The sequence below is a fragment of the Diadema antillarum genome, unplaced genomic scaffold, assembly GCF_040938485.1.
Source record: "Diadema antillarum isolate AM-2024a unplaced genomic scaffold, OU_Dant_1.0 seq00001842_RagTag, whole genome shotgun sequence".
In the NCBI taxonomy this organism is placed as follows: domain Eukaryota; kingdom Metazoa; phylum Echinodermata; class Echinoidea; order Diadematoida; family Diadematidae; genus Diadema; species Diadema antillarum.
The window spans coordinates 341,819-364,180 of NW_027272514.1; positions in this window are offsets into that span (position 1 = coordinate 341,819).

Here is a 22,362-nt window from a genome sequence, read left to right on the forward strand (position 1 = left end):
GCTGCTGCTGCTGCTGTTGCTGTTGTTGTTGTTGTTGTTGTTGCTGTTGTTGACGTTGTTGTTGTTGTTGATACTATCATTCGTTCTGTTTAGAGAACACATGAACTGATGAATTGTGTTGGTCTTCTGACTTAAAGGACAAGTTCAACTTCATAGACATGTGGGTTGAGTGAATGCAGCAATATTAGAAGAACACATCAGTGAGAGTTTGAGCAAAATCGGACAATACGTTAAAAAGTTATGAATTTTTGAAGTTTCAGCTCGGTCACGGCTAGATGAAAAGACTGCTATAGCTTGTGATGTCACATGAGTACAACGATATAAAGAAAGAATAAAGAAAATCCAACATATTTCCATTTTTCTTGCATAACAAACGAACACTCGACTTCTCTCTTTCAGAAGGCAGGGGGAATAATATTACCCCTTAACAAGTCAGTAGCAAGTCGAAGAACTGTGCACTTTATTAAAAAAGTAAAGTTTTGTGAAATTCTCTTTTTATTTTCCTTATATAGTTGTACGCATGTGACATCATACACTGTAGTAGTCTTCTCTTCCAGCAGTGACTGCGCAGATACTTAAAATATTCGTAACTTTTGAACGGATTGTCCAATTTTCCTCAAACTTTCACTGATGTGTTCTACTAATATTGCTGCATTCTCTCAATCTTTATGTATATGAAGGTGGACTTGTCCTTTAAAGGTCCGTTTTCTAATTAAAATGATTTTCTAATGTTTTCCACCATGAGTTTCCACCCATGATACACATAGTCACATACATAATCTATATTTCCTTTTCATTATCATAATGATTTGTATTATCATCATCATTATTGTCCCTGTAAAAGCTTTGGGCGCTCCCATAATAACCAAACACAGAATCATCATACACTGTACATGAAATCATTTCTATCCCTATGGATCTGTCTCAACATGTGTTATAATAGTACTAGAATCACCGCGATGTGTCGAGATTGATTAGCGCCTTGAGTAAAGGCTACGCAATATCGCCTAGCAGTGGAGAACGAAATGAAATGGGTCCTCTCAGTCGTTGCACCACCGCACAGTACGTATATTCCTATATACGAGGCGATTTACGAGCTAATCGATAACTTAATATTCATGACTTGCGCTGAGTTAATTTCTGCATACCGCGGAATAGCTCCCGTTAGGTTTGACGTGTGAACTCCGCATTGTCGTCCATATTGCGATGCGAACTTACCATGCTTACCGATATCGATTTTTGTTCTTTCTCTTTCCGGGGCGACGTCTAAACTGTAAACGGTCCTTGATTTGGTAACACTCTGGATAGTAGGATAAGGACAATAACACGAGTACGTACGAGCGGGGGGGGGGGGGGGGGGGGTTTAATTCCACTGTGTATTAGGGATTTTTGTGCTGTATTATTAGTATTATTAGCCACGGAAGAAGTGACTCACCAGGGAAAATTGCACTCTCATAACACTGTGTCCCTGTATGCGAACAGAACAAGGAATGCGATATTGCTTCTAGCGGAATGAAGTAGTTTCTAAATATGATGCAATGATTGTTAACAGACACATACCTCCTCTAATCAATGACATGAACAAGCAAAACAAACTGAAATTGACCGCAAAAGTGTCGTATACTCACTCTAAAATATTAGGTGGTACGTAAAATCAACATTTTAAATGCTGTCACGCCTCCACCCTTTTGTTAGTAATGTTAAATTTGATACTTAAAATGTTGAACTACCATTTCAGAAACGGTATATTAAACATTGTAAGTGTTGGATTTAACATCAATAAAAAGGTTAGAGGAGTGACAACATTTAAAATGTTGATTTACCGTTTCTTTTGTTTTTCAGTGAATTGAATGACTAATGACAGCTAGAAACTTTGCGTAATATCACCTTGACAAATGATTTTTTTTTTCCTGTACGTATGGCATAACTTTTCTTGTCCATTTATGGGTTGTTGTTGTTGTTTGTTTGTTGTTGGTTTTTTTTTTTTTTTTTTTTGGGGGGGGGGGTGCATGCTTGCCAGTTTTATGCTGATGGTGAATATACTTCTGTCACAATGACTGGATAACAGCTCTCAAGCATCTGCATATTATAGGTAAGATGAATTGTGGGAGCGCTGTGGCATCGTATAGTGGATGAGACTCCCAACTCCCAAGGACCCGAGTTCGAATCCCGCCCTGTGCTTACGTCCTTGGACAAGATGTTTTTACCTACCACCACGTTTCTCTCGACCCAGGCGTATAAATGGGTACCTAGCAACGCTGGGGTAATAATGGCAGGGGCCTCTGGTAGAGCAGTGGCAACACTGAAGATGCAACCCTGGATAAATATGGCCTTATTGTTATTGTTATTATTTGGTTATTTATTTATCTATTCATTCATTTATTTATTATGTATTATATCATAGGATAAAACAACCCTTTTTTTTGGGGGGGGGGGAGTAGAATAATCAGGTTTGTCTTAGAGGCCCCTTTTCACTTCTTGAAATCCTTTGCACATTCTTCACTATCAAGTCTAATAACTTTTGAATAAAGTTGGCATTAATTATGGACAGAATATGTTGATAGAGCATGCCTAATTTCAGCTTAATCTGGTAATTCCTTCGTTGTTGTTGCTCCGTTGGTTCACATCGTGTGTTTTTGTCCCTTTCATCACACAGCCAGCACGGTTTGGTAAAGATTAAGCACTTGAATAGACCCTGTACTTCAGAGCCTCTTTTCTCAGTTCACACTTTTCCAGAGTGTGTGGGTTTTTTTTTTTTCAGTATTTAGATAGGTATGGGGAGTCCATTTGAGTTGGGTTATACATCATTTTAAAGCGTAGAGTCTGCTTTTTCAGAATCTGCCCTTAACTAAAAATCCCTGTCTGGTGACTTTTTGTAGATTTTGTGATGCCGGGTCACATTTTTTGGTAGAAATGCATACTGTCTTGCTGACAATCATTCATCCTTCGGGACCATGTATCATGATTGTCATTCTGTGCCGCTGATATTAATTCTTACCTCTTTGTGTGCTTTGAGTATCAATTGACACAGAAAACCACAGAGCGCTGTACACACTGTTCAAAGCCGTGGCTTAGAAAAGATGAAATGATAACTTAACAAATGATAGCAATTATTGGAAAGAGCCCGCACTTTCCATTCTATAACGCGAGTGCAGACTGACTTCTGTATGCAGGCATCGAACAGTGCAAACAGTATCCTTTTTGTAATTTGCAGGGTTTCGGAATATCGAGGGGAACGTCATTGGATTTTCAATGTAAGCCCTGGCTCAGAAAGGATAAAAATAGCCTAAGAAAATGAAATTATTGCAATTATTGGGAAAAGGCGGACACGTTCCATTCCCTAACGCTATACAAGTGCTGAATCCCGTAGTTAGGTATCAAACAGTGCAGACCATAATTATCCTTTTATACTGTGCATGGTTGCAAAATATCGAAGGGAACGTCATTTGGTTTTGAATTTAACCATACAGAGCTGAGAGAACGCAGTTCTGTGGTAGTTGCTGCCAGCTATATAAGGCTTATAGTAAATTTGATACTGCTATGCAACATTAGACGAAAAGAAATACACAAAAGCAACAAAATGAAGACGATCGAAGAGTTCCACCACATCCCATTTCAGTAATATTTTTTTTAGTAACAAATTGATCTCGATGTAGAGTGTTTTGTTAAACATTAACTTTTCGATAGCATGATGCGTGTATAATGGTCTGCCATACAATGTATCTTACCACAAAACTGACGTCACCACAAAATGGAGGACCTTGCTTCAATCTATTGATCCAGGCAAATAGCATATACGATGTGGGGAAATTGAATTTAATATTCAGTTGAAATGAGAGCATTACCATCACCTAAAAGCTTGGATACAGAAGAATAAGCCATAATGCTTGGTCTGAAGTGTTGCATTTTTCTACGGAAGGCAGCAAAACAGCATTCAGGCTCCTCATTTCCGGTAGCTATGCTGCCATGGCCATTATAGCGTGACTGAATATGAAATATCTGGCCCTTCATCCCACAAAATAATGAAACAAGCCATTTATGAACACGAAGAGACCTATCATCTTCCGCTTATTACATTATTGTGCTATCATTATGTGCACTAAATAAATTATCAAAATATTGAATTGATGAGTAAACGAGTGAAAGCATGAATAAATGAATGAATAGGAAAAAAATCAAAAGATGAAGGGATGAATAAAACTAATGTGTAAAAAGAATGAGAGAGAGATTGATAGAGGACAGATAAAAAGAAAGGTATAAACAGCCTATACCATTTGCCACCAAATTTAGTGGATCATGCAATGAGAACTGGATTCGACATCTATTCTAGACTGTGTATTCCCTTTGCCAATTCAGGTACAATAATAACTTTTCATGTGTTAATCACGGCTTTGATACCACACTCTGACATTTGATAGCAATCAGATGAAGCCTATAAAGCTTTTTGTGATAACGTTTACTCACAAACTATATTCAGCATCTGTCGTCTTTTACCACGAATTTGTCTGTTGAACTATTTCTGCTAATATGCCCTTATGATATTCTCAGATAGTAAGCAACAATGATTTAAAACTGAACCATCCCCGAAATTATCAACATTGATACAAAATATTCTCGAATACATCTGACAAATCAACATGTACTTGACATGCATTGTGAGATCCACGCGTTCGTGAAGATTATTACCATGCTTATCGTTAAGATTGCAGTACATATATCCAGTACGGTTTCACCATTCTTTTTGCATATAGGTGTTCCGAAGTTTCATCACAAGGAAAGTAAGTCTTTAACTAATCATGTCAACACTAACATCTAAAATTTTGAAGACCTTGACGCACTTAAAATCAATCCTAAAGCTTAATCTCATTAAAAAGAAAAGATGGTGATTTTTTCAAGTGTTGGAGGTCATGTGTACATCTCTGGACTTGACGGAACCATTTTTGCCTTGAATTTAAAGGTTTACAGCTTGCAAGGATAAACTCTTTGTCTGTATAGAGTGTAACATTGGAAACAGACGAATGGAATTGTACCAACGTTTCATATTATGATCTGTATTTTGCGGAAACGTCAAGAAAATGTCGAGAATGTGACATTTGAGCTATGACCGATTTAAATTCTTTGCTAAACAGTTTCTCGTCTGCGCTGGGATCTCACGCAGGCGTTTGAAAGGGTAACTGAATGCTGGGAATAATAATACAGAGATATCTTGTGATATTGACAGATTTATTTCAAGTTTGTACACATCTCACACAACGGTCACTTCAAAGCTTGTGAGTGTATTCAAAATAATTGTTCACCATTACGAGCAGTGATTTTAAAATGTTCGGGTTATATCACTTTTGATGCATTGTATCACAAAACATCCTATATACCATAATCATTGATAATACAAATTTCGCAATAAACCCTAGAATATAAGGAGAAAATAAACTATTACTTTAGATGTTTTGTTTTCTAAAAATAATCTTATTATAATTATTGTTGACATTATGAATATCTAACTATACGTAACATGTATTATACTGATCAACTTTTTTACATTGGTTGTTTCTATCCCTAAATAACATTTTAAAAACATTATGAAGCACTACAGCTGGGTTTTTGTTTCACCTGCAAATGGTATAATATGCCTTTGAAGTCCAGGTCGTTTATGTCTTTACATTTCGTCCGGGTGCAACCATTTCGGGCTCTAACTGGCACCCGGTTTTACTATGGAGCTACTACCGGTTTTACATAGCCCCGTGATGTGGATATGTAGCAGAGGCTCTTACATACTGTATACCCATCGGCCGCTGGCCTATAGGGGAGGGGAGGGGAGGGGAGAAGAGGGGGGGGGGGTAAGAGTAGAGAGGGGAGAAAACGGGAATGGGGGGGGGGGGCAACGTGTTTCCCTTCTTATACCTTCTCATTCATGAAATGAGACCAATGAGTTGTGATAAAAAACATCCACGACAAAGTAAGACAAAACCTTTTACGAAGAGTATGGAGAAGAGGTCTTATCTAAATATTGAGAGAGCCGATATTCGATGGTGGGAGGGGACTGACTGGGTCAGTAGTCCTTGAGAAAACTCACCACGAAAGATATTATTGTTGACGAACAGAAATTTGTTTACTTTCATCACTTAATGTCATCAGACGGCGGTTGCTAATAGATACCGAAATTGAATATCGCTCGTCAGCAGCCTGTCTACAGCATGTGCCGAAAGGAACAAATAAAGCTATAGTGTGTGTGTGTGTGTGTGTGTGTGTCTGTTTGTCTGTGTCTGTCTGTCTGTCTGTAGGAGAGGGAGAGAGAGGGAGAGAGTGAAAGAGCGAGTGTGTTTGCATTGATGTGCTGAAAGTGTGCACAAATGAAATATGCATGTATACTCCCAACACATGATGCAGTTTCGTCTCACCGAGGGTAAATCCAGAGGAGTAATAAAGCACCATATAGGCCTAAAACAGGATACGGGCTAATTAAGCATTTTAAAGTCACAATATTATAGTCTGCAATAAGTGTCACAGACCACAGACCAATACACCAAGTTGTATGATTGTTGTATTAAGCGCAGTTAAGCCATTGAGCCCCAGTGCACTGTAGATAAAATGATGAAACTAATATAAGTTAAATATACTTATTAGTGTAAAAGCGTCCATGGGGGAATATACGACTGAAAACAAGGTGTCTTCAGGGGATTTCATTACAAAGTGGAAAGTTTTTATTCCCTTTAAGATTTTGACAATGTCTTTCAAATAAAAGCCTTATCATTGATCTGGGGCCTCAGGACTACTCTACAGTAGGGCACAGATGGCATAGTGTGTACAGATTGAGGGCTGTACCATAAATACAATTTAGGGGAGATTGGCAGGGATGCAAAAAAAAAAAAAATGGGTGTATATTACATTGGATGTGCATAGAAAACGGGTCATTGGTTGAATTTAGATATATCTGCCTTTTCTACAAAAGAGTTGTATTTTTTGATGAATATACAGAATTTAGTGGTATAACATGCATTTTGTGCTCTTGTCAGTTCAATTTTGCATTGAGCCAATATTAATGCATAATTTTTTCAAAAAGGGCAATATTTGCATTTTTTCTGAATATTTTCATGTTTTTTATCAAAATTCCCCAACCGATCATTTATTCCGCATTTCCCCTTATGGCTGGAAATAGCGTTATATATATATATATATATATATATATATATATATATATATATATACGTACGTTAATAGGTTTGTGCGTATTTGTGATGAGAAGTAAACCTGTACCTCTAAAGCAGGCCTAAAATATTGTGAGATTGATTACTAGTATACACATTAAGAGAATAAGTAAACAATTGCTACTTTATCAATAATGATAATAATTATGATGATAATAATAATAATGATAACAATAATAGTACTAATAGTAACGATAATACTTATTATTGTTATTGTTATTATTATTATCATTATCATTATTATTTTAGAAAAAGCTGCTAAAAACACACTTTCCCATTCATGTCATGATCCCAAACTAAAGAATAGTGTAGAAGAAAATAAGCTCTTTCAGAAAATATGAAAAACTCAACATTGATTCGGTTGACCCATTTCACCTTTTTTGAGTTCTCACGTAAAATCAGGGGCTGCGACTTTTTGTTCGTTTTGTGATGCATGGTCACAAATGATAATAGTAACAATCTGAGTCTTAAGATGACTATGTATAAAAGTCGTCTTTGACCTCTCTGAAACACCATTCAGAAGACACTGTTTCCCTTGAAAGCACTTCATCTTCATATTATGCAACGTAACCAGTTTGATTCATGATTATAACAGGCATTGTCGTTTTTTGTGAAAGAAACCAACCACCCCAATCCTCCCTCCCCCACCCACCCCACCGCTGTCAGCCCAAAACGATGACTCTACTCGTTAAAGGTGTCATGTCTGGTATACTGGTTAGAATGCTGTTATAAGGCACTGAATCACTGAAAATAAATGGAAATCACATATCGACTGAAATAAGACTATACTCATGTAAATAAAAAAAAAAAAAACCAGCAACAATGATTAAGATATTCTTTTGTCATACACACTACCTTTGCATTGCCTGGCATAGGCGTCAATTTGATGGCGAAGTTCGCACAGTTTTATGGCGCCAACAGCTAATTTAAAATAGATGCAATATTTAGAACTGCCGGAGGATGGTTGCAAATAATAGCCACTCTGTATCTCTTTCTTGACTTTGTTTTTACCTTTTCTGAAAGGGTTATAGAGCTGGCACAAGAGCAGGATACCGTTTGACTCACACCGACAACGCCATCACGCTCTCATTGTTATAGGAGACCTTCATCTATATTTTGGTAATGTTATTTCATAAAAAATCAATCAGCGTATTGATATAGCGCAGTGCAAGTAATGATTGGTATTTCTCTAAAGCGCTGGGCATGTTGACAAAACTTTTATTTGCGCGTAGGCCTATAATATATAGTCTAAATCGTTCAAGAAAGATAATAATTTTTAATGAAATTGTGAAGTAAATAAGATAATTATTTTGATATCGACTTTCCCCTTCTAAATTGTTGTTTAGGTGTCCATTGTTTTAACCAAGGTGTTATCAACACATACCATTACGATCTGAGAAAGTTGCATCACTTGTTTATAGTACCTACCGTCAATACCTTTGTCCGTATAGTCACGATATATGATAACAGTATGGGTAAATTTGAAAATACGTTCGCATCCGTTGCTGATTATTTCGTAACATGTATTCATGTGACATTTATTGTATTCGTTAGTTGTTCGCAGGGATTCGCAGAAACGCAGGAGCTGATTGTTGGTTTTGCACCTGTTCAAAACTTTGAGCGGGTGACAACGAATCAATCAATACGCTACGTATACGTTGAACAATCCCGATTTGAGCATTATACTCGCTTGCTGTTTTTTAGTCGTCTGCTGTTAGTCTAGCCCATCTGGAACTTTGCAGAAACCAATGTACTCTATACGTATACTGCACACAGGGTCAGTGTAGCAAAGGACTAATAGATTACCAACGGATATATACAGCATATTCCAAACTACGTTAACGTTCATAATACATTCATCTAACATACCTGACAGACTGACGCTTGGTCTAGCGATAGAGTGACGAGTGTGCGCAGGACTTTGTAAATTCTGGCAAACAAGCGCTAATGAAACATTTTGGAGACATTCAAATGTACTGAAAATGCATTCTCTCTTTGATAACGCTATCAAAGTAACTCTGGTGAATATAGCGAAAATTTTAGAAGGAAATTGCTGAATACTTTGATGCAAATCATAACTACTGACTACAATGCAATTATGTATGTAGTCAAAATTTAACGACTGTATTATGCATGCACGCGTTGATTGGTGGTCAAAACGTGTCAATACGTTCAACATCCGTCGGACATTTTGAATATTTTGATAAACAGCAAAGCACATGCACAAATGCTATAACAAATGTAGTCAAAAGACTGTATTATGCATGCAAGCGTTGATTATTTGGTGGTCAAACGTTATGGTCAACATCCGTCGGATATTCGCTGGTCATTTTGTTTGTACAAATAGCATCCGTTGGATGAACGCTACGCACGCACTTTCCATCGCTAATTTTGTGCGCTACATCGTAATACGGTTAACATAATACGTTCACCATCAGCTACGATATTGTCTGAAAACCGGATTTGCCTGAGAATTCGACCCCCCCCCCCAAAAAAAAAAAATAACAATAGTAAAATAATAAAGTAATAAATGTCTTCGCTATGAACGCTAGCTTACACGCTATAGTGTTACGGGTCCTTTAAGAAGGCGCTGGGTGGCATTTGTACCAACAATCAAATCAACTTTTAGTTCAACCTTATGCACCAGAATACTTGCACACCTGGTATGCCTTCGGGTTTGTTCGTGGGTTTTTGTTTCTATTTTCTTTTCTTCTTCTTCTTTTTTTGTCAACAAGTGGCATATTTCGAGGTGTTAAATTGTTATAAAGTTCTAACGTTTTCAAATTGGAAGATAACAGCGTATCTGGTGAAGCTATGGGGGATATTGACATTCAAATTGATCATGAAATGCTTTAAAGAAATCGCAATTGGATAATCTATGAGCATTCATTTTTTTCTCAGAGATAGTAGTGTTATAGTTAATCATTATAATTAAAAGCTAGCAGAGTGATATCAGCGATGTGATAACAACCATTACAATTATGTGGAGCCTCCTCTTTCGTGGTGCAACTCACGTGCACTTGACGTCTCGTTTCAACATGCTCCCTGTGCTCCTAGCAGTGAAAACGTACGCTCGCACTTATGGGGTGCCATAATGAGTTCGAATCACTTTATAACCCTTCCCCACCCCCACCCCCTCCCCTCTATCTATCTCCCTCCCTTAAGAGAGTTACCGCCTGTGCTGTAAAGAGAATTAATCGCCGCCTGATCGTCATTGTTATTGCATGGGTATAACAAGAGAGGCTCCGCGCGCGTGCCAATTTTTATAAAAATCGTTGCAGTTTCATACTTTTATCGCCAATTAACATGGGGATGAAGTCTATAGCACTGTCTAGAAGTAGCAAAGACACCAGGCGAAGAGGGAATAAAGCTACGGGAAGAAAAGAGCAAACGTGCTCCAGGAAAGGGGAGCTAGCTGTTTGCCTTGCTTTAGCGTTGCTAGGCAACCTGTCCTTTGTGAGGAGGAGCTCTCGTTGGAAGGAAGGTTATTGATTTCGATGGTAAGGGTGAAGTGATCGATGATCGAAAAGCCATCTTGCCTGATTGGAAAGCGTTCTCCATCGGTTTGTCTGGAGAGGAAACCGTTAAAAAAAAAAGAAAAAAAAAATCACCTTCGTTCTCCCTCCCCGCAATGTCTTCAATTCTTTCACCCTTTAAGGGGATGGTAGAGTTTTGGTTCTTAGAGGAACTAGGAATTGTGATGTGATGAAAAAATTGACCGATATATCCCAAAATAAGGGTGAAACAAAAAGGTCTTTATGAAAGGTAGGTCCCACCCTTTATTGGGACTTCTTTTTTTTTTCTGGAAATATCGGCCATTTCAAAACTAATTTTCATCAAATAAACTTTGAATTATTCTTAATGCTCTTCCGTATTTCATAAGAGCTTTCTCACTATCTCACAAAAATGCTGGACACCTGAAGCCCCATCTCAACCAAAACTATACTATCCCTTTAAAGCATTGTATAATAGATTTAGTTGTTTTATTCAAATTCTTCTTTATCATGCTACGAGGATTTTCGTCCTCTCCTTTCTGTTTCCATATGAAACAAATTTTCCTAATCTCCCCCTGTAACTTCTATTTCGTTTTTAGATATACACAGTATAACATGATGAATCATTATACATTAAATATTCATAGGATAGCGGAAGATTTTATCGGTATAATTACACCATTGCTAACCCGAATTACGAATCATTTATTACTGTAATTATCATTAATATTATTATCATTATTAGTACAAATTTATACCATTCTCATCAATATCATGATTATTATCATCATTATTTTCATTATTACACCGTTATTACTGGTTAACAGTATCCTTATAATCATTATTATCGTTACTGTAATATCTGCTGGCTAATTACAATTCAAGAAGCGAAATTGTGATATTTACTGCAATGAACAGAATATCTAAGAATCCACTTTCATGATAGGGCCCCTATTGGTAGGCCTACCCATTTTGTGATAGCGGGTAGAAAAGTGTCATTCAAAATATTATGTTTACTGACTACAGCAATACTGACGAGCAGGCAATTTCTCATCTAAGTGAGAAAGCGATAGCGTGTATGAGGATTGGTGCAAAACACTTTTTTTCTCTCTTTCTTGACCTTGACAAGGATCACGTAGCAGGGGCGGATCCAGGAATTCTGTAAAGGGGGGAGGGACGCAACCAATATTTCTGGTGCCACTTCCGGGTTTCATTTTTTTCTTTTTTTTTCTTTTGTTTTAACGATGAATAAAGGGGGTGTGCGCCTCTTGCGCCCCCCCCCCCCCCCCCCCCTCTGGATCCACCACTGCGTGGTGTGAACACAAACCACGTGACGGTAGTACGAGAAAACGCTATACGATGTCACACTGCCTTGTATTTAGCATTCCGTAATATACTTGCCTCTTGAGAGAGTTCTGGGCGCTTCTTTCAGTTTGCTCACATATTTTACCGAAACATTATTATCATTATCATTTTTTTTACAGAAACCACTTCTGTGTTTCTGTTTCTCTTCCCGAGGATAATCACGATATGGATAGTAGTCACAGGTTCACATTGGCAGACACGTGTCATCCTCCTTCTCACGCCTCTGCAGTTAAAACTGCAAAATGCGATGTTCCGTGTTCAAGTAATAAATTCAATATCAGCGTCAAGGCCGCACAATCCACTGCACATCAGAGTGCCTTATGGCGTTAACTGTGAAGTGCTCCTCTCTTTCAATACAGTAGTCTCCGCAAAAATGGTGTTGCCTACCAAGAGGATACTTTGATCCGACTGTACGCTGTGTAAAGCCTATCCTAATTCCGATATCCGTTTACAAGCACCGATACACAGAAATCATTACGGCCTTCGAGAAGTTCTACACAAACAAAAGTATTTACAACAACCGAACATGCACTTTGCATGGATCTGATACCCCTAAACACAAGAGCTGTTTCAAACACATTATTTTCTTTCATGTCAATGAGACTGAAAGCCACTTGTGAATAGTTCTGCGTTTTCGGTTCACCGGCGAGACAGGCCCTTTGACACTAAAAAGCAGAATTATCAAACAACTCATTAGGCGCATATTTGGCAGCTTCATAGCTAAACAGCTGCCTGGAATATTCTCCATTACATCACCGCTCTGGAGGCTTGTTTCTTGATAATGTTAACCACCGATTCCTACGCCATCAGCTTCCCGAATTCTCGACGATATAGCTGTAACATGGGACTACTATACACGGTTGTTTCAATTTCATTTTCTTTACGTACTCATGCCTTTCTTCCAGTCAGCGCTATAATTGCGTTCACTTCGTGCCAAACGATATAATCCGCTATACTGGCTAATCATCTTTTACTTCGATTCCTCCAGCCATACACATTAGTTTTTATATTGTTCTACACTCTTCCTCTCCAGTTCCCCTGACATTCTTTGACAATGATTATGCATTTAAATTCATTAAATTCTTATGTCGAGATGTTTTCATTGCAACTGTCGATGTAGGGCAATTTGTCAATCAATTGCAGTGAAAACATTTCGACAGAAGAATTTAATGAATTTGAATAATTGCGCAGTACCCGCCCGCTGCATGCTATAAGGATTAGAACCAACACTTGCCATGCTTGCTGTCGGACGAAAGCTCGGTGGTCTAGTGGATATGACGCATGTCCGGTGATCAGGAAGTCGTAGGTTCGAATCCTGCTCGAGTTTGTACGCCCACGATTTTTTATCATGGTTACTTCTAAGACACTGATTAATTCAGTGCTTTTTTTACGTCGATGTAGGGCAATTTGTCAATCAATGGCAATGAAAACATCTCGACAAAAGAATTTAACGAATTTGAATAATTGCGCAGTACCCGCTGCATGCTGTAAGGATTAGAACCAACACTTGCTGTGGGGCGAAAGTTCGGTGGTCTAGTGGAGATGTCGCCTGTCCGGTGATCAGGAGGTCGTAGGTTCGAATCCTGCTCGAGTATGTACGCCCATGATTTTTTATCATGGCTACTACTAAAACACTGATTAATTCAGTGCTTATTTACGTTGATGTAGGGCAATTTGTCAATCAGTTGCAATGATTATGCACCTATATTTGTTAAAGTTATATGATCATGATGAACAACATGTTTCTTATTTACGTCGATTTGTGTCTTAGGGCAATGTGTTAGCCTGCTATACAGTTCATACCGATGGCTGCCACATAATGAGAAACATGTAGAGAATAATCATGTACTGCGATGGCTTTTAAGACTCAAGGTTTTAAAAATATGGAAAAAATAAACAAATGAAACAATAATTACTTATCAAATAGATATGTGAATGTATGCAATTTCCAGTCATATTTTTCAGTCCAAAAGAGGAAATCTAGTGAATGCTCATTCCAATGGCTCACCTAGAACACACACACACACACACACACACACACACACACACACACACACACACACACACACACACACACACGATTAAGAAATGAGAAAGTGATAACTGTCTACTTGTTGATTAAAGAAACCGATGGTGTAATGATCTACTGCTCGACTAATATTATACTAAGGCTCAAGATAAAAGTAATCTACATCTTCTTTCTCTGTTCATCTTCACTCATCTATAAAAGTACGAATACCCACGAAATCGAAACAACAGTACTCGAAGTTTAATTGCACGCAGGTCATGGTTAGTGCTACATCGATTATTGATTTTCTTTTTCTTCCTACAGTGCTCTGGTCGGAAGGACAATAGTCTGCATCAATTTCAACCGTGTAGAGGGAACGGAAGTTAGTAACCTTTTCAAGTAGGTCGATAAACAATATGCCATACTCGCAAAATATTGTCTGATGTACGGCGGGCCTACATGACCAGCTTCAATTTGGTAGTTTAGAAGACAATCGGTTACAAGTCAGTTTTCAGCCTGACTATCGCATTTGGGGCGCGAATGACATCACACAGTAAAATTAGTTTTTCCTGCGAAATATTATCCTCTTGAAATCATTTCACTCCTTTATCTACAGGACATTTTGTCTCCACCTTACTACAACAAGCCTTGATGAGAAAGATGTTCTTTACATTATGCTTAACAGTCCCGTGTAAGAAGAATGGTGTTTGGGTAAACTAATAACACGAAAAGTGTAACGATACGGAATCGGCTGAGCATCTGTTCAAGCAGGATTCATTATACTCTTTAATGTCAATTTGAAGAGTCGATATTGCATGAGGCCTGGACGAGAGATGTTGTTATTTCGCAGGTTCGTTGATCCAAAAATAGAATAACATTCGCTTTTCGCTTTTTTCGCAGAAATACACAAATTCCCTGTAGGTAGATGTTTCTTTTTAATCCAAAAATGAAATAGCGTGCGTTCATCCGAACATTCGTGTCGTTACTCCAAAGGTTCCTTATCCGAATTTTAATGTTCGTTGCTCTGCATATTCGTTGAACCGACAATGAAATAAGGTTCGTTAATTCGGAAGTGAAAAGAAGATGCTCACTAACAAACCTTCGGAATTACACACCTTATTTCGTCTTCGCATTAACGAACATTCGGAATAACGAATCTTATTTCACTGTCGAATAAAAGGACAATCATGTCAAGACAATTCCATTTAAGCAACTCCTTTAATAAAGATATTTCACACACACAATTATTACTTACAACCATGATGAAAGTCCCTTCCGGGGAGATCCTCCAGGAAAAGGCGTATGTAGTTATCGAGACATGGGAATCATCTCAGGTAGAGAAACGTTATTTAACCCTCCATAGGTATTCATTTACCAGTAAAAGATTTGTAAGAAATTTAAAAATTGCATCAAATGCTACATGGAAATTCAATCCTGCTTCAAGCAGCGTTCGTCCATATCTATGGTCGTGGACCCGATAGAAAGTACATGTAATCCATCGTCTTATATTAAAGCGACTACAATTGTAAATGGTTGTTCAAACTTTATATATAATAGCAGGGCCCTCTGGTAGAACAGTGGCAACACTGAAGAGGCTACCCTGGGTAAATAAGACCATATTATTATTATTATTATTATTATTATTATTATATCACTTTTCATTGTCACACTATCATTTTACTGTTTATACAGCGCTACACATTTGTACAGAAATATTAGACGTAGTCAATGGTCAAGGTGGTAGGCTACTAGCCTCACTTATTACCTCCTTGGTACATACAAACACACTCACTTGCAGATATGTTCCTTCCTGTCTAGATGATTTTATAACTACAACTGCATGTTTTGTTTTGTTTAAGTTCTCATAATTATAGAGCGCGACACAGGAAGGTCGAACAAATGCTGAGAATCGGTCAGTGAAATAATGGCAATCGAAAAATGTATATAATGTATTCTTTAATTTAACTTAAATATCAATTCAATGAAAATCCAAACGCCACGTAGAGCGCGACAAAGAAAGGTAGCATAAAAGCTGAGAATAGGTTAATGAAATAATGGCAATCGAAAAATATGCTTTATGTATACTTTAAGTTTAACTAAATATCAATTCAAGGAAAATCCAAACGTCATGACAATATCCGTGCTGAATTAAGTGCCGTGCATTTGTGTTCGGTTTTATTTACCTCTACTTTATAAAATATTCAATTATTCTACTCCAAGTCTTCAAAAAAACATATACGTTACACCTGTACTGTCAAACAGGAAGGGTTGGATACCGCAGCGATCAACGTTGTCGTGTGATGCAAAGTTGAAACAGCGCCCGCTAAAGGGAACTTACGAATACTAGAACGATCGTCGGCTTGCCGTCAAGTGTGGCAATGATGTTACAAGGTAAGTGGACATGTTTAACCCATTGATAACTTCGATTCATGCACATAGAGCAATCAAGAAGGAACCTATGGGTTTCATATTCAACATAAGCGACTGAAGTTAAACTCCACGTTCAAATAGGTTTTTACTAAAAGGTAAAAATTGATGGTAATGGGTAAAATTGAAAATAAGACTAGGAAAGCATTGGGATATCAATGTTAAATCTTGTCACGTAACAGAGATATTAGTTATAACCTCAAATGCTGAAGTAATTACTTCACAAGTCTCCCTGCAAGTGACCTGCCTATAACGGGAATGTTTTTAAGTGTGTGTGTTTGGGGCGGGGGGAGGGGGCAAGGGTAGCCCTCACAGTTGGGTCAAGGGTCAAAGGAACTGCTGTTAAGTCCCATCATTTTTGTGTGCTTTTTTTCAAACATCTTTTTTCATTTCTTTTATTTTATTTGATAAGGATCAAGAGTAACTGTATAACTTTCATTAAATTTCTTGCCTTTTATATGTTGCTTTTTATATGCCATTAAAACGTGTATTCTTTGTACAAAATTATTGCTGTGTGTGATAACTCTACAGCAATGACTTTAAAGGGGAATAACAATATTAATAACATTGAACTAGAATGTGTTTAAATAGGCAGTTATAAGCAATTACAAGAAGAGTTGTTAGAAGCAGTAATCACTTCTTCCTCCCATGGATACATGTGGTTGCATCCAATTTCACAATTTTGTGAAAATGTGACTCTTTTTATCAATTTTTACTTAATTTTTAATGACATAGAAATATGGATACTTTACCTTTTCCCCCTACTTTTTGCAACACAGTTTATGAAGGGTAACATGATCACAGAGCATCATTGCACTCTTCCAACCATGGGCAAAATGTAATTCTTCATCCCCATAGGCACTAACAAACTACATAGACTTAGTCTGATTCTCCGTAGTCTGTGATGCAACTAACATTGCACAGAAACAGTCCCCTAAAGGTAATAACAGAGTTAAACATCTCTAGACAGAGAAGAAGACAAAAACAAGTCAAGTGTTTGACATTGGGGTTAAAACCTCTTCTCACATTTGGCACAATGCATTTGTTGAAAGATATCAAAATCACACCATTCCAGTGATATTTTCTGTAGTGTTTGCTCAAGAAAGAAAGAATAGTGATCCATTCCAAGAAGATGAAGAAAAAAAAATATTTTCTCCCTGGTGACCAACACTATTTCTTTTGGTAATTCTGACCTCTCTCATAAACTAAGCCAATTGAGGAGCAACACACAAACAACTTTTCACCTGTCAAGGCACTGTCATATATCTCGACGTTCAGAGAAAAAGTCTTTGTTTCTGCAGCCCCATCTCTCTGGAACGCTCTTCCACTGAGGATCTGATCAGCAGAAACCACTGAAACATTTACAGAGCTTCTGAAGTCATATATGTTCACATCTTGTTTTGGTTGAATATTCATTGAATTGCTCATCGGGTATATATTTCTATCTCTTTCTTCTTCTTCAAACTTCATTATTATGTACAATTATGATTATGATGTATGTTATTCTCTTTACAATTATGTCCCTCTGCACCTCAGAATAGGCTATTAGATCGATGGCGCATTACAAATGCTGTACTCATTATTATTATCATATAAACTTATAGTCTGAGAGCTGGCTGCTGGTCAATTTACCCCATCAAGCCCAAAAGGTTTGACCCCTCAGAGTTGCTGGGGCCACCCTCCTCATTAAAAAAATGCCCGTCAGCCTGGTCCCTGAGGGCGGGTTCGGCCCCAGGGACCCCCCGAAAAGGCCCTCCGGCGGGTGTAATTTACCCCATAGAGCCCATGGACCAAACTTGGCCTATATGAATGTCCTATGGGTGTACATAATCAAAATATAAAAACTGACAAAATATCTGGTCGGGAAAGGGGTTGCCAGACCGCTTGTTTGCAGGCATAAAAACCTTGTTTTTGGTCAAGGAGTCTGCGCCAAGACTACACTGTCCCATAGGCCCTGTACTGTAGCGTCTCCCAACAGGCTGACGGACAGTGCCAGTTAGTGCATGTAGTAGTCTTGGCGCAGACTCCTTTACGCCCAACAAGGGTTTTGTGCCTGCAAACTACCCGTTATACCCTGGGACCCAGGGTAGTTTGCATGCACAAATTGACCACACACACACCCACACCCACACACACACCCACACACACACACACACATTCACACATGACTCTATGTATACTAAGAATACCGTAACACAAAACATGACCAGTGGTTTCTCCATACAGCCATGATACCTTGCACATACCTATAATTATTATGTTCATAAGTTTTGAATGTTTTACATCGATACTATCAGTGAACCTTCAAGCAGGAACACTGAAGAGATTTTGAAATTTGTGTGAAATTGTATTCTGTTTTACTGGCCACACAACCTGCTTACCCTTTATTATGTATCCACCATATAAGACAAATATATATACATACATATATATATATTTGGAAAATGCTGAAATAAACCCTTTGTTGTGAGTAGACTTCAGTTTCTCAAATCATGCATTATACTGTATGATAGACTAAAATGTGAAATTATGTTTTATATTATATGAAATAAATTCATGCCAAATACTGGTCAGTTCAGGAATCATAAGACTGCAACTGAAACATGTGCAATGCTTATCATAGGCCTACATTATACGTAATTTATGTAAGCTTTAGTCTTCCATAGAGTGTGATGCATGGTTTGATGTGTAATTGCCATGGTTTTGAATGGCAACTAAATCATAAATATGAACTAGGACCTGCATTGTAACTGTATATGGTATGTGACACCCTGGAAGTATACACCCTGGAAGTATTATCTTCTTTTTTTTTTTGGGGGGGGGGGGGGGTAGACAAAGTATCTCAATGAGGAGTTGACAAAAATTCTAATATAAAAGAGAACACAACATGTAAATGCTCTCAACGTGCATGTTATTGTTAAAGAAAAGAAATTAAGCTAACATTTCATTTAGCTGGTAATTTTATGTTTCACGTTGTGTGTATATGTCCCGGGTTAACGGCAATCATATACTATGATGCGCTCTTTGCAGTGTGTGACACCGTAGGTTGAGTTTTGTTTGTGTGGGGCTGGGGAACTGAAGATGAAGTACAGTGTATCTCCAGAAATAAGGAGTTGACAAAACTGCTGATATAAAGAGACCACAAGACCAAGTTAATACTTTCAGCCTATATGCTATATAAAAAGAGAGCTATTATGTTTCAACTTGGTGTGTACTGGTCACGGTCATTGGCAGTGTTTGCAGTATGTGACACCATTTGTGTGGGGCTGGGAGCTATTATAAATAAAATATATCTCCAGAAATAAGAAGATGACCAAAAAAAAAAAAAAAAGCGCTGAAGAGATGAAGAGAACACAAGATCAAAGTAAATGCTCTTGGCCTGTTTATTTCCATTACAGAAAGTTAGCATTCTATTGTGAAGCTTGTTATTTGAGGTTCCAAGGAAGAAATACATGTATATAGAACACCGTAATTACATGTTCATTAGTATTATAGATATGCAGATATTTGCCCAAAACTATGAGGTGACATGCACTACTGAGTATGAAAATTGATCAATATCATTTCCAAAACCATTAAGCTCCTTCCTTATGTTATGCAGTTTATTCTGATTTGGAATTTATTAGAGTCAAATAAAGGAAATGTTGGCATGGATGCTGTAATCCTTGCCTATTTTATACATCAAAGGGTGGTTTTTATCAGCCAAAAACACAAAAAGTTATTAGTTTGAGGTTTTCAAAGGAATCTTATATTAGGATTGAGACTTGTCATTTGTATCTAAAAGAGGATATCAAGCAGGAAAAAAAGAAGTAATCCAAGCTACATCCCACTTGTTGACATAAACTTTATTAAAGTTATGTTTAATGCACGGTTGATGAAAATGTTTACTTAAATGTGTTATACAACTGGCCTTTAGTGCTGTTGTGGTTGGTCTTAAACTGAAGTTTACTCACAACAAAGGTTTTTCAGCATTTTCTGAAAAGCTCTATTTGAGTCTCATAAGGTGAATACATCATACAGAAAGAGTAGGCTGTGTGGCCAATAAAACCTAATACAACTTCACACAAATTCCAAATTTCTTCAGTGTTCCTTAAAGGTGTATTGATAGTATCCATGTAAAACATTCAAAAGGTATGAACATCTTATAGGTTTGACATTTATTATGTGCAAGGTATTATGGCTGCATTAATGAGAAACCTATTAATTGTAACATGTTTAGTGTTATGGTATATACAGTTGTACATAGAGTCATGTGTAAACATATGTGTGTGTATGTGTGTGTGTGCGTGTGTGTGTGTGTGTGTGTGTGTGTGTGTGTGTGTGTGTGGTCAATTTATGCATGCAAACTACCCTGGGTCCCAGTGTATAACAGGTAGTTTGCAGGCAATAACCCTTGTTGCGCGTAAAGGAGTCTGCGCCAAGACTACTACATGCACTAACTGGCACTGTCTGTCAGCCTGTTGGGAGACGCTACAGTACAGGGCCTATGGGACAGTGTAGTCTTGGCGCAGACTCCTTGACCAAAATCAAGGTTTTATGCCTGCAAACAAGCGGTCTGGCAACCCCTTTCCCGACCAGGTATTTTGTCAGTTTTTTATATTTTGATTATGTACACCCATAGGACATTCATATAGGCCAAGTTTGGTCCATGGGCTCCATGGGGTAAATTACACCCGCCGGAGGGCCTTTTCGGGGGGTCCCTGGGGGCCGAACCCGCCCTCAGGGACCAGGCTGACGGGCATTTTTTTAATGAGGAGGGTGGCCCCAGCAACTCTGAGGGGTCAAACCTTTTGGGCTTGATGGGGTAAATTGACCAGCAGCCAGCTCTCAGACTATTAGCTTTGCTCTGGCAGTTCTGGCTTTGGGGACAGTGATTGCAAATCATCATTCAGTACCCACCTTCTCCCTCACCCCCCCCCCCCCCCCCCTTGTCATTTCACAAACTTCTCGCATGTTAAGCTAGGCGCTGTCACACTGCACAAAACCACATGTATTCATAATTTGCCAAGAAGTAAGGAACTTCCCACGTGTACGCAGGGAATTTATCTGGAAGCAGCAGTCGCACGTATGGCCCTTATACTGAAGCAAAATTCCGGGTGGTGAAACTATGCATACTTTTGTGTAGTGTGACTGCGCTTGTAGTGGAATTCCTTTTACTGCCTGCATGAATAGGAGTCAATCATTCACTAAAGCCATGTTCAGACATATTTCTAGTCGGAGTAAAAATTTATGGCACAGTAACTAATATTCAAATTAATGCATATCCTACCATGACCCTTGTGTCTACACGACGGTCGTGGGAATAAACTCCGACCAATTTATGTGCGAGGGTTGGTGTAACTTCCGGAAGTAGTAGCACCGCGCACGTTGACCATAATGCAATTGTTTTTTTTACCAGTGGCATTTGTCTTCACCATTCTTGTTGATGAAAATTTCTCATGAGCGCTAGCTTCTTCGTCGCGATCGACTAGGTTAAAATTGCACGTGTACTCGCAAAATGTCAACATTGCGATTTGACCCAGGAAGTTTTACCTAGGTCGTAAGGTATGTAAGTTCATAGATACTCCGAGGGCTTGTCCGCATGGGCAATTTACTCCGACCGGCTAGTCGTGGTAGCGAGATACTCCTGAGAAAACTCAGGAGTATCTCGTTCGGAGGAAGAGGTCGTGGTAAGTTCCTCCGATCGGAGGAAGTTACCACGACCTTGTTCAGATGGGCACTACTTTGACCTATCCTCCGAAGTTACTCCGACCAAAACTGCCTCCGTCTGAACACAGCTTAAGAAGCAAAATTCTGGGTGGTGAAACTATGCATACTTTTGTGTAGTGTGACTGCGCTTGTAGTGGAATTCCTTTGACTGCCT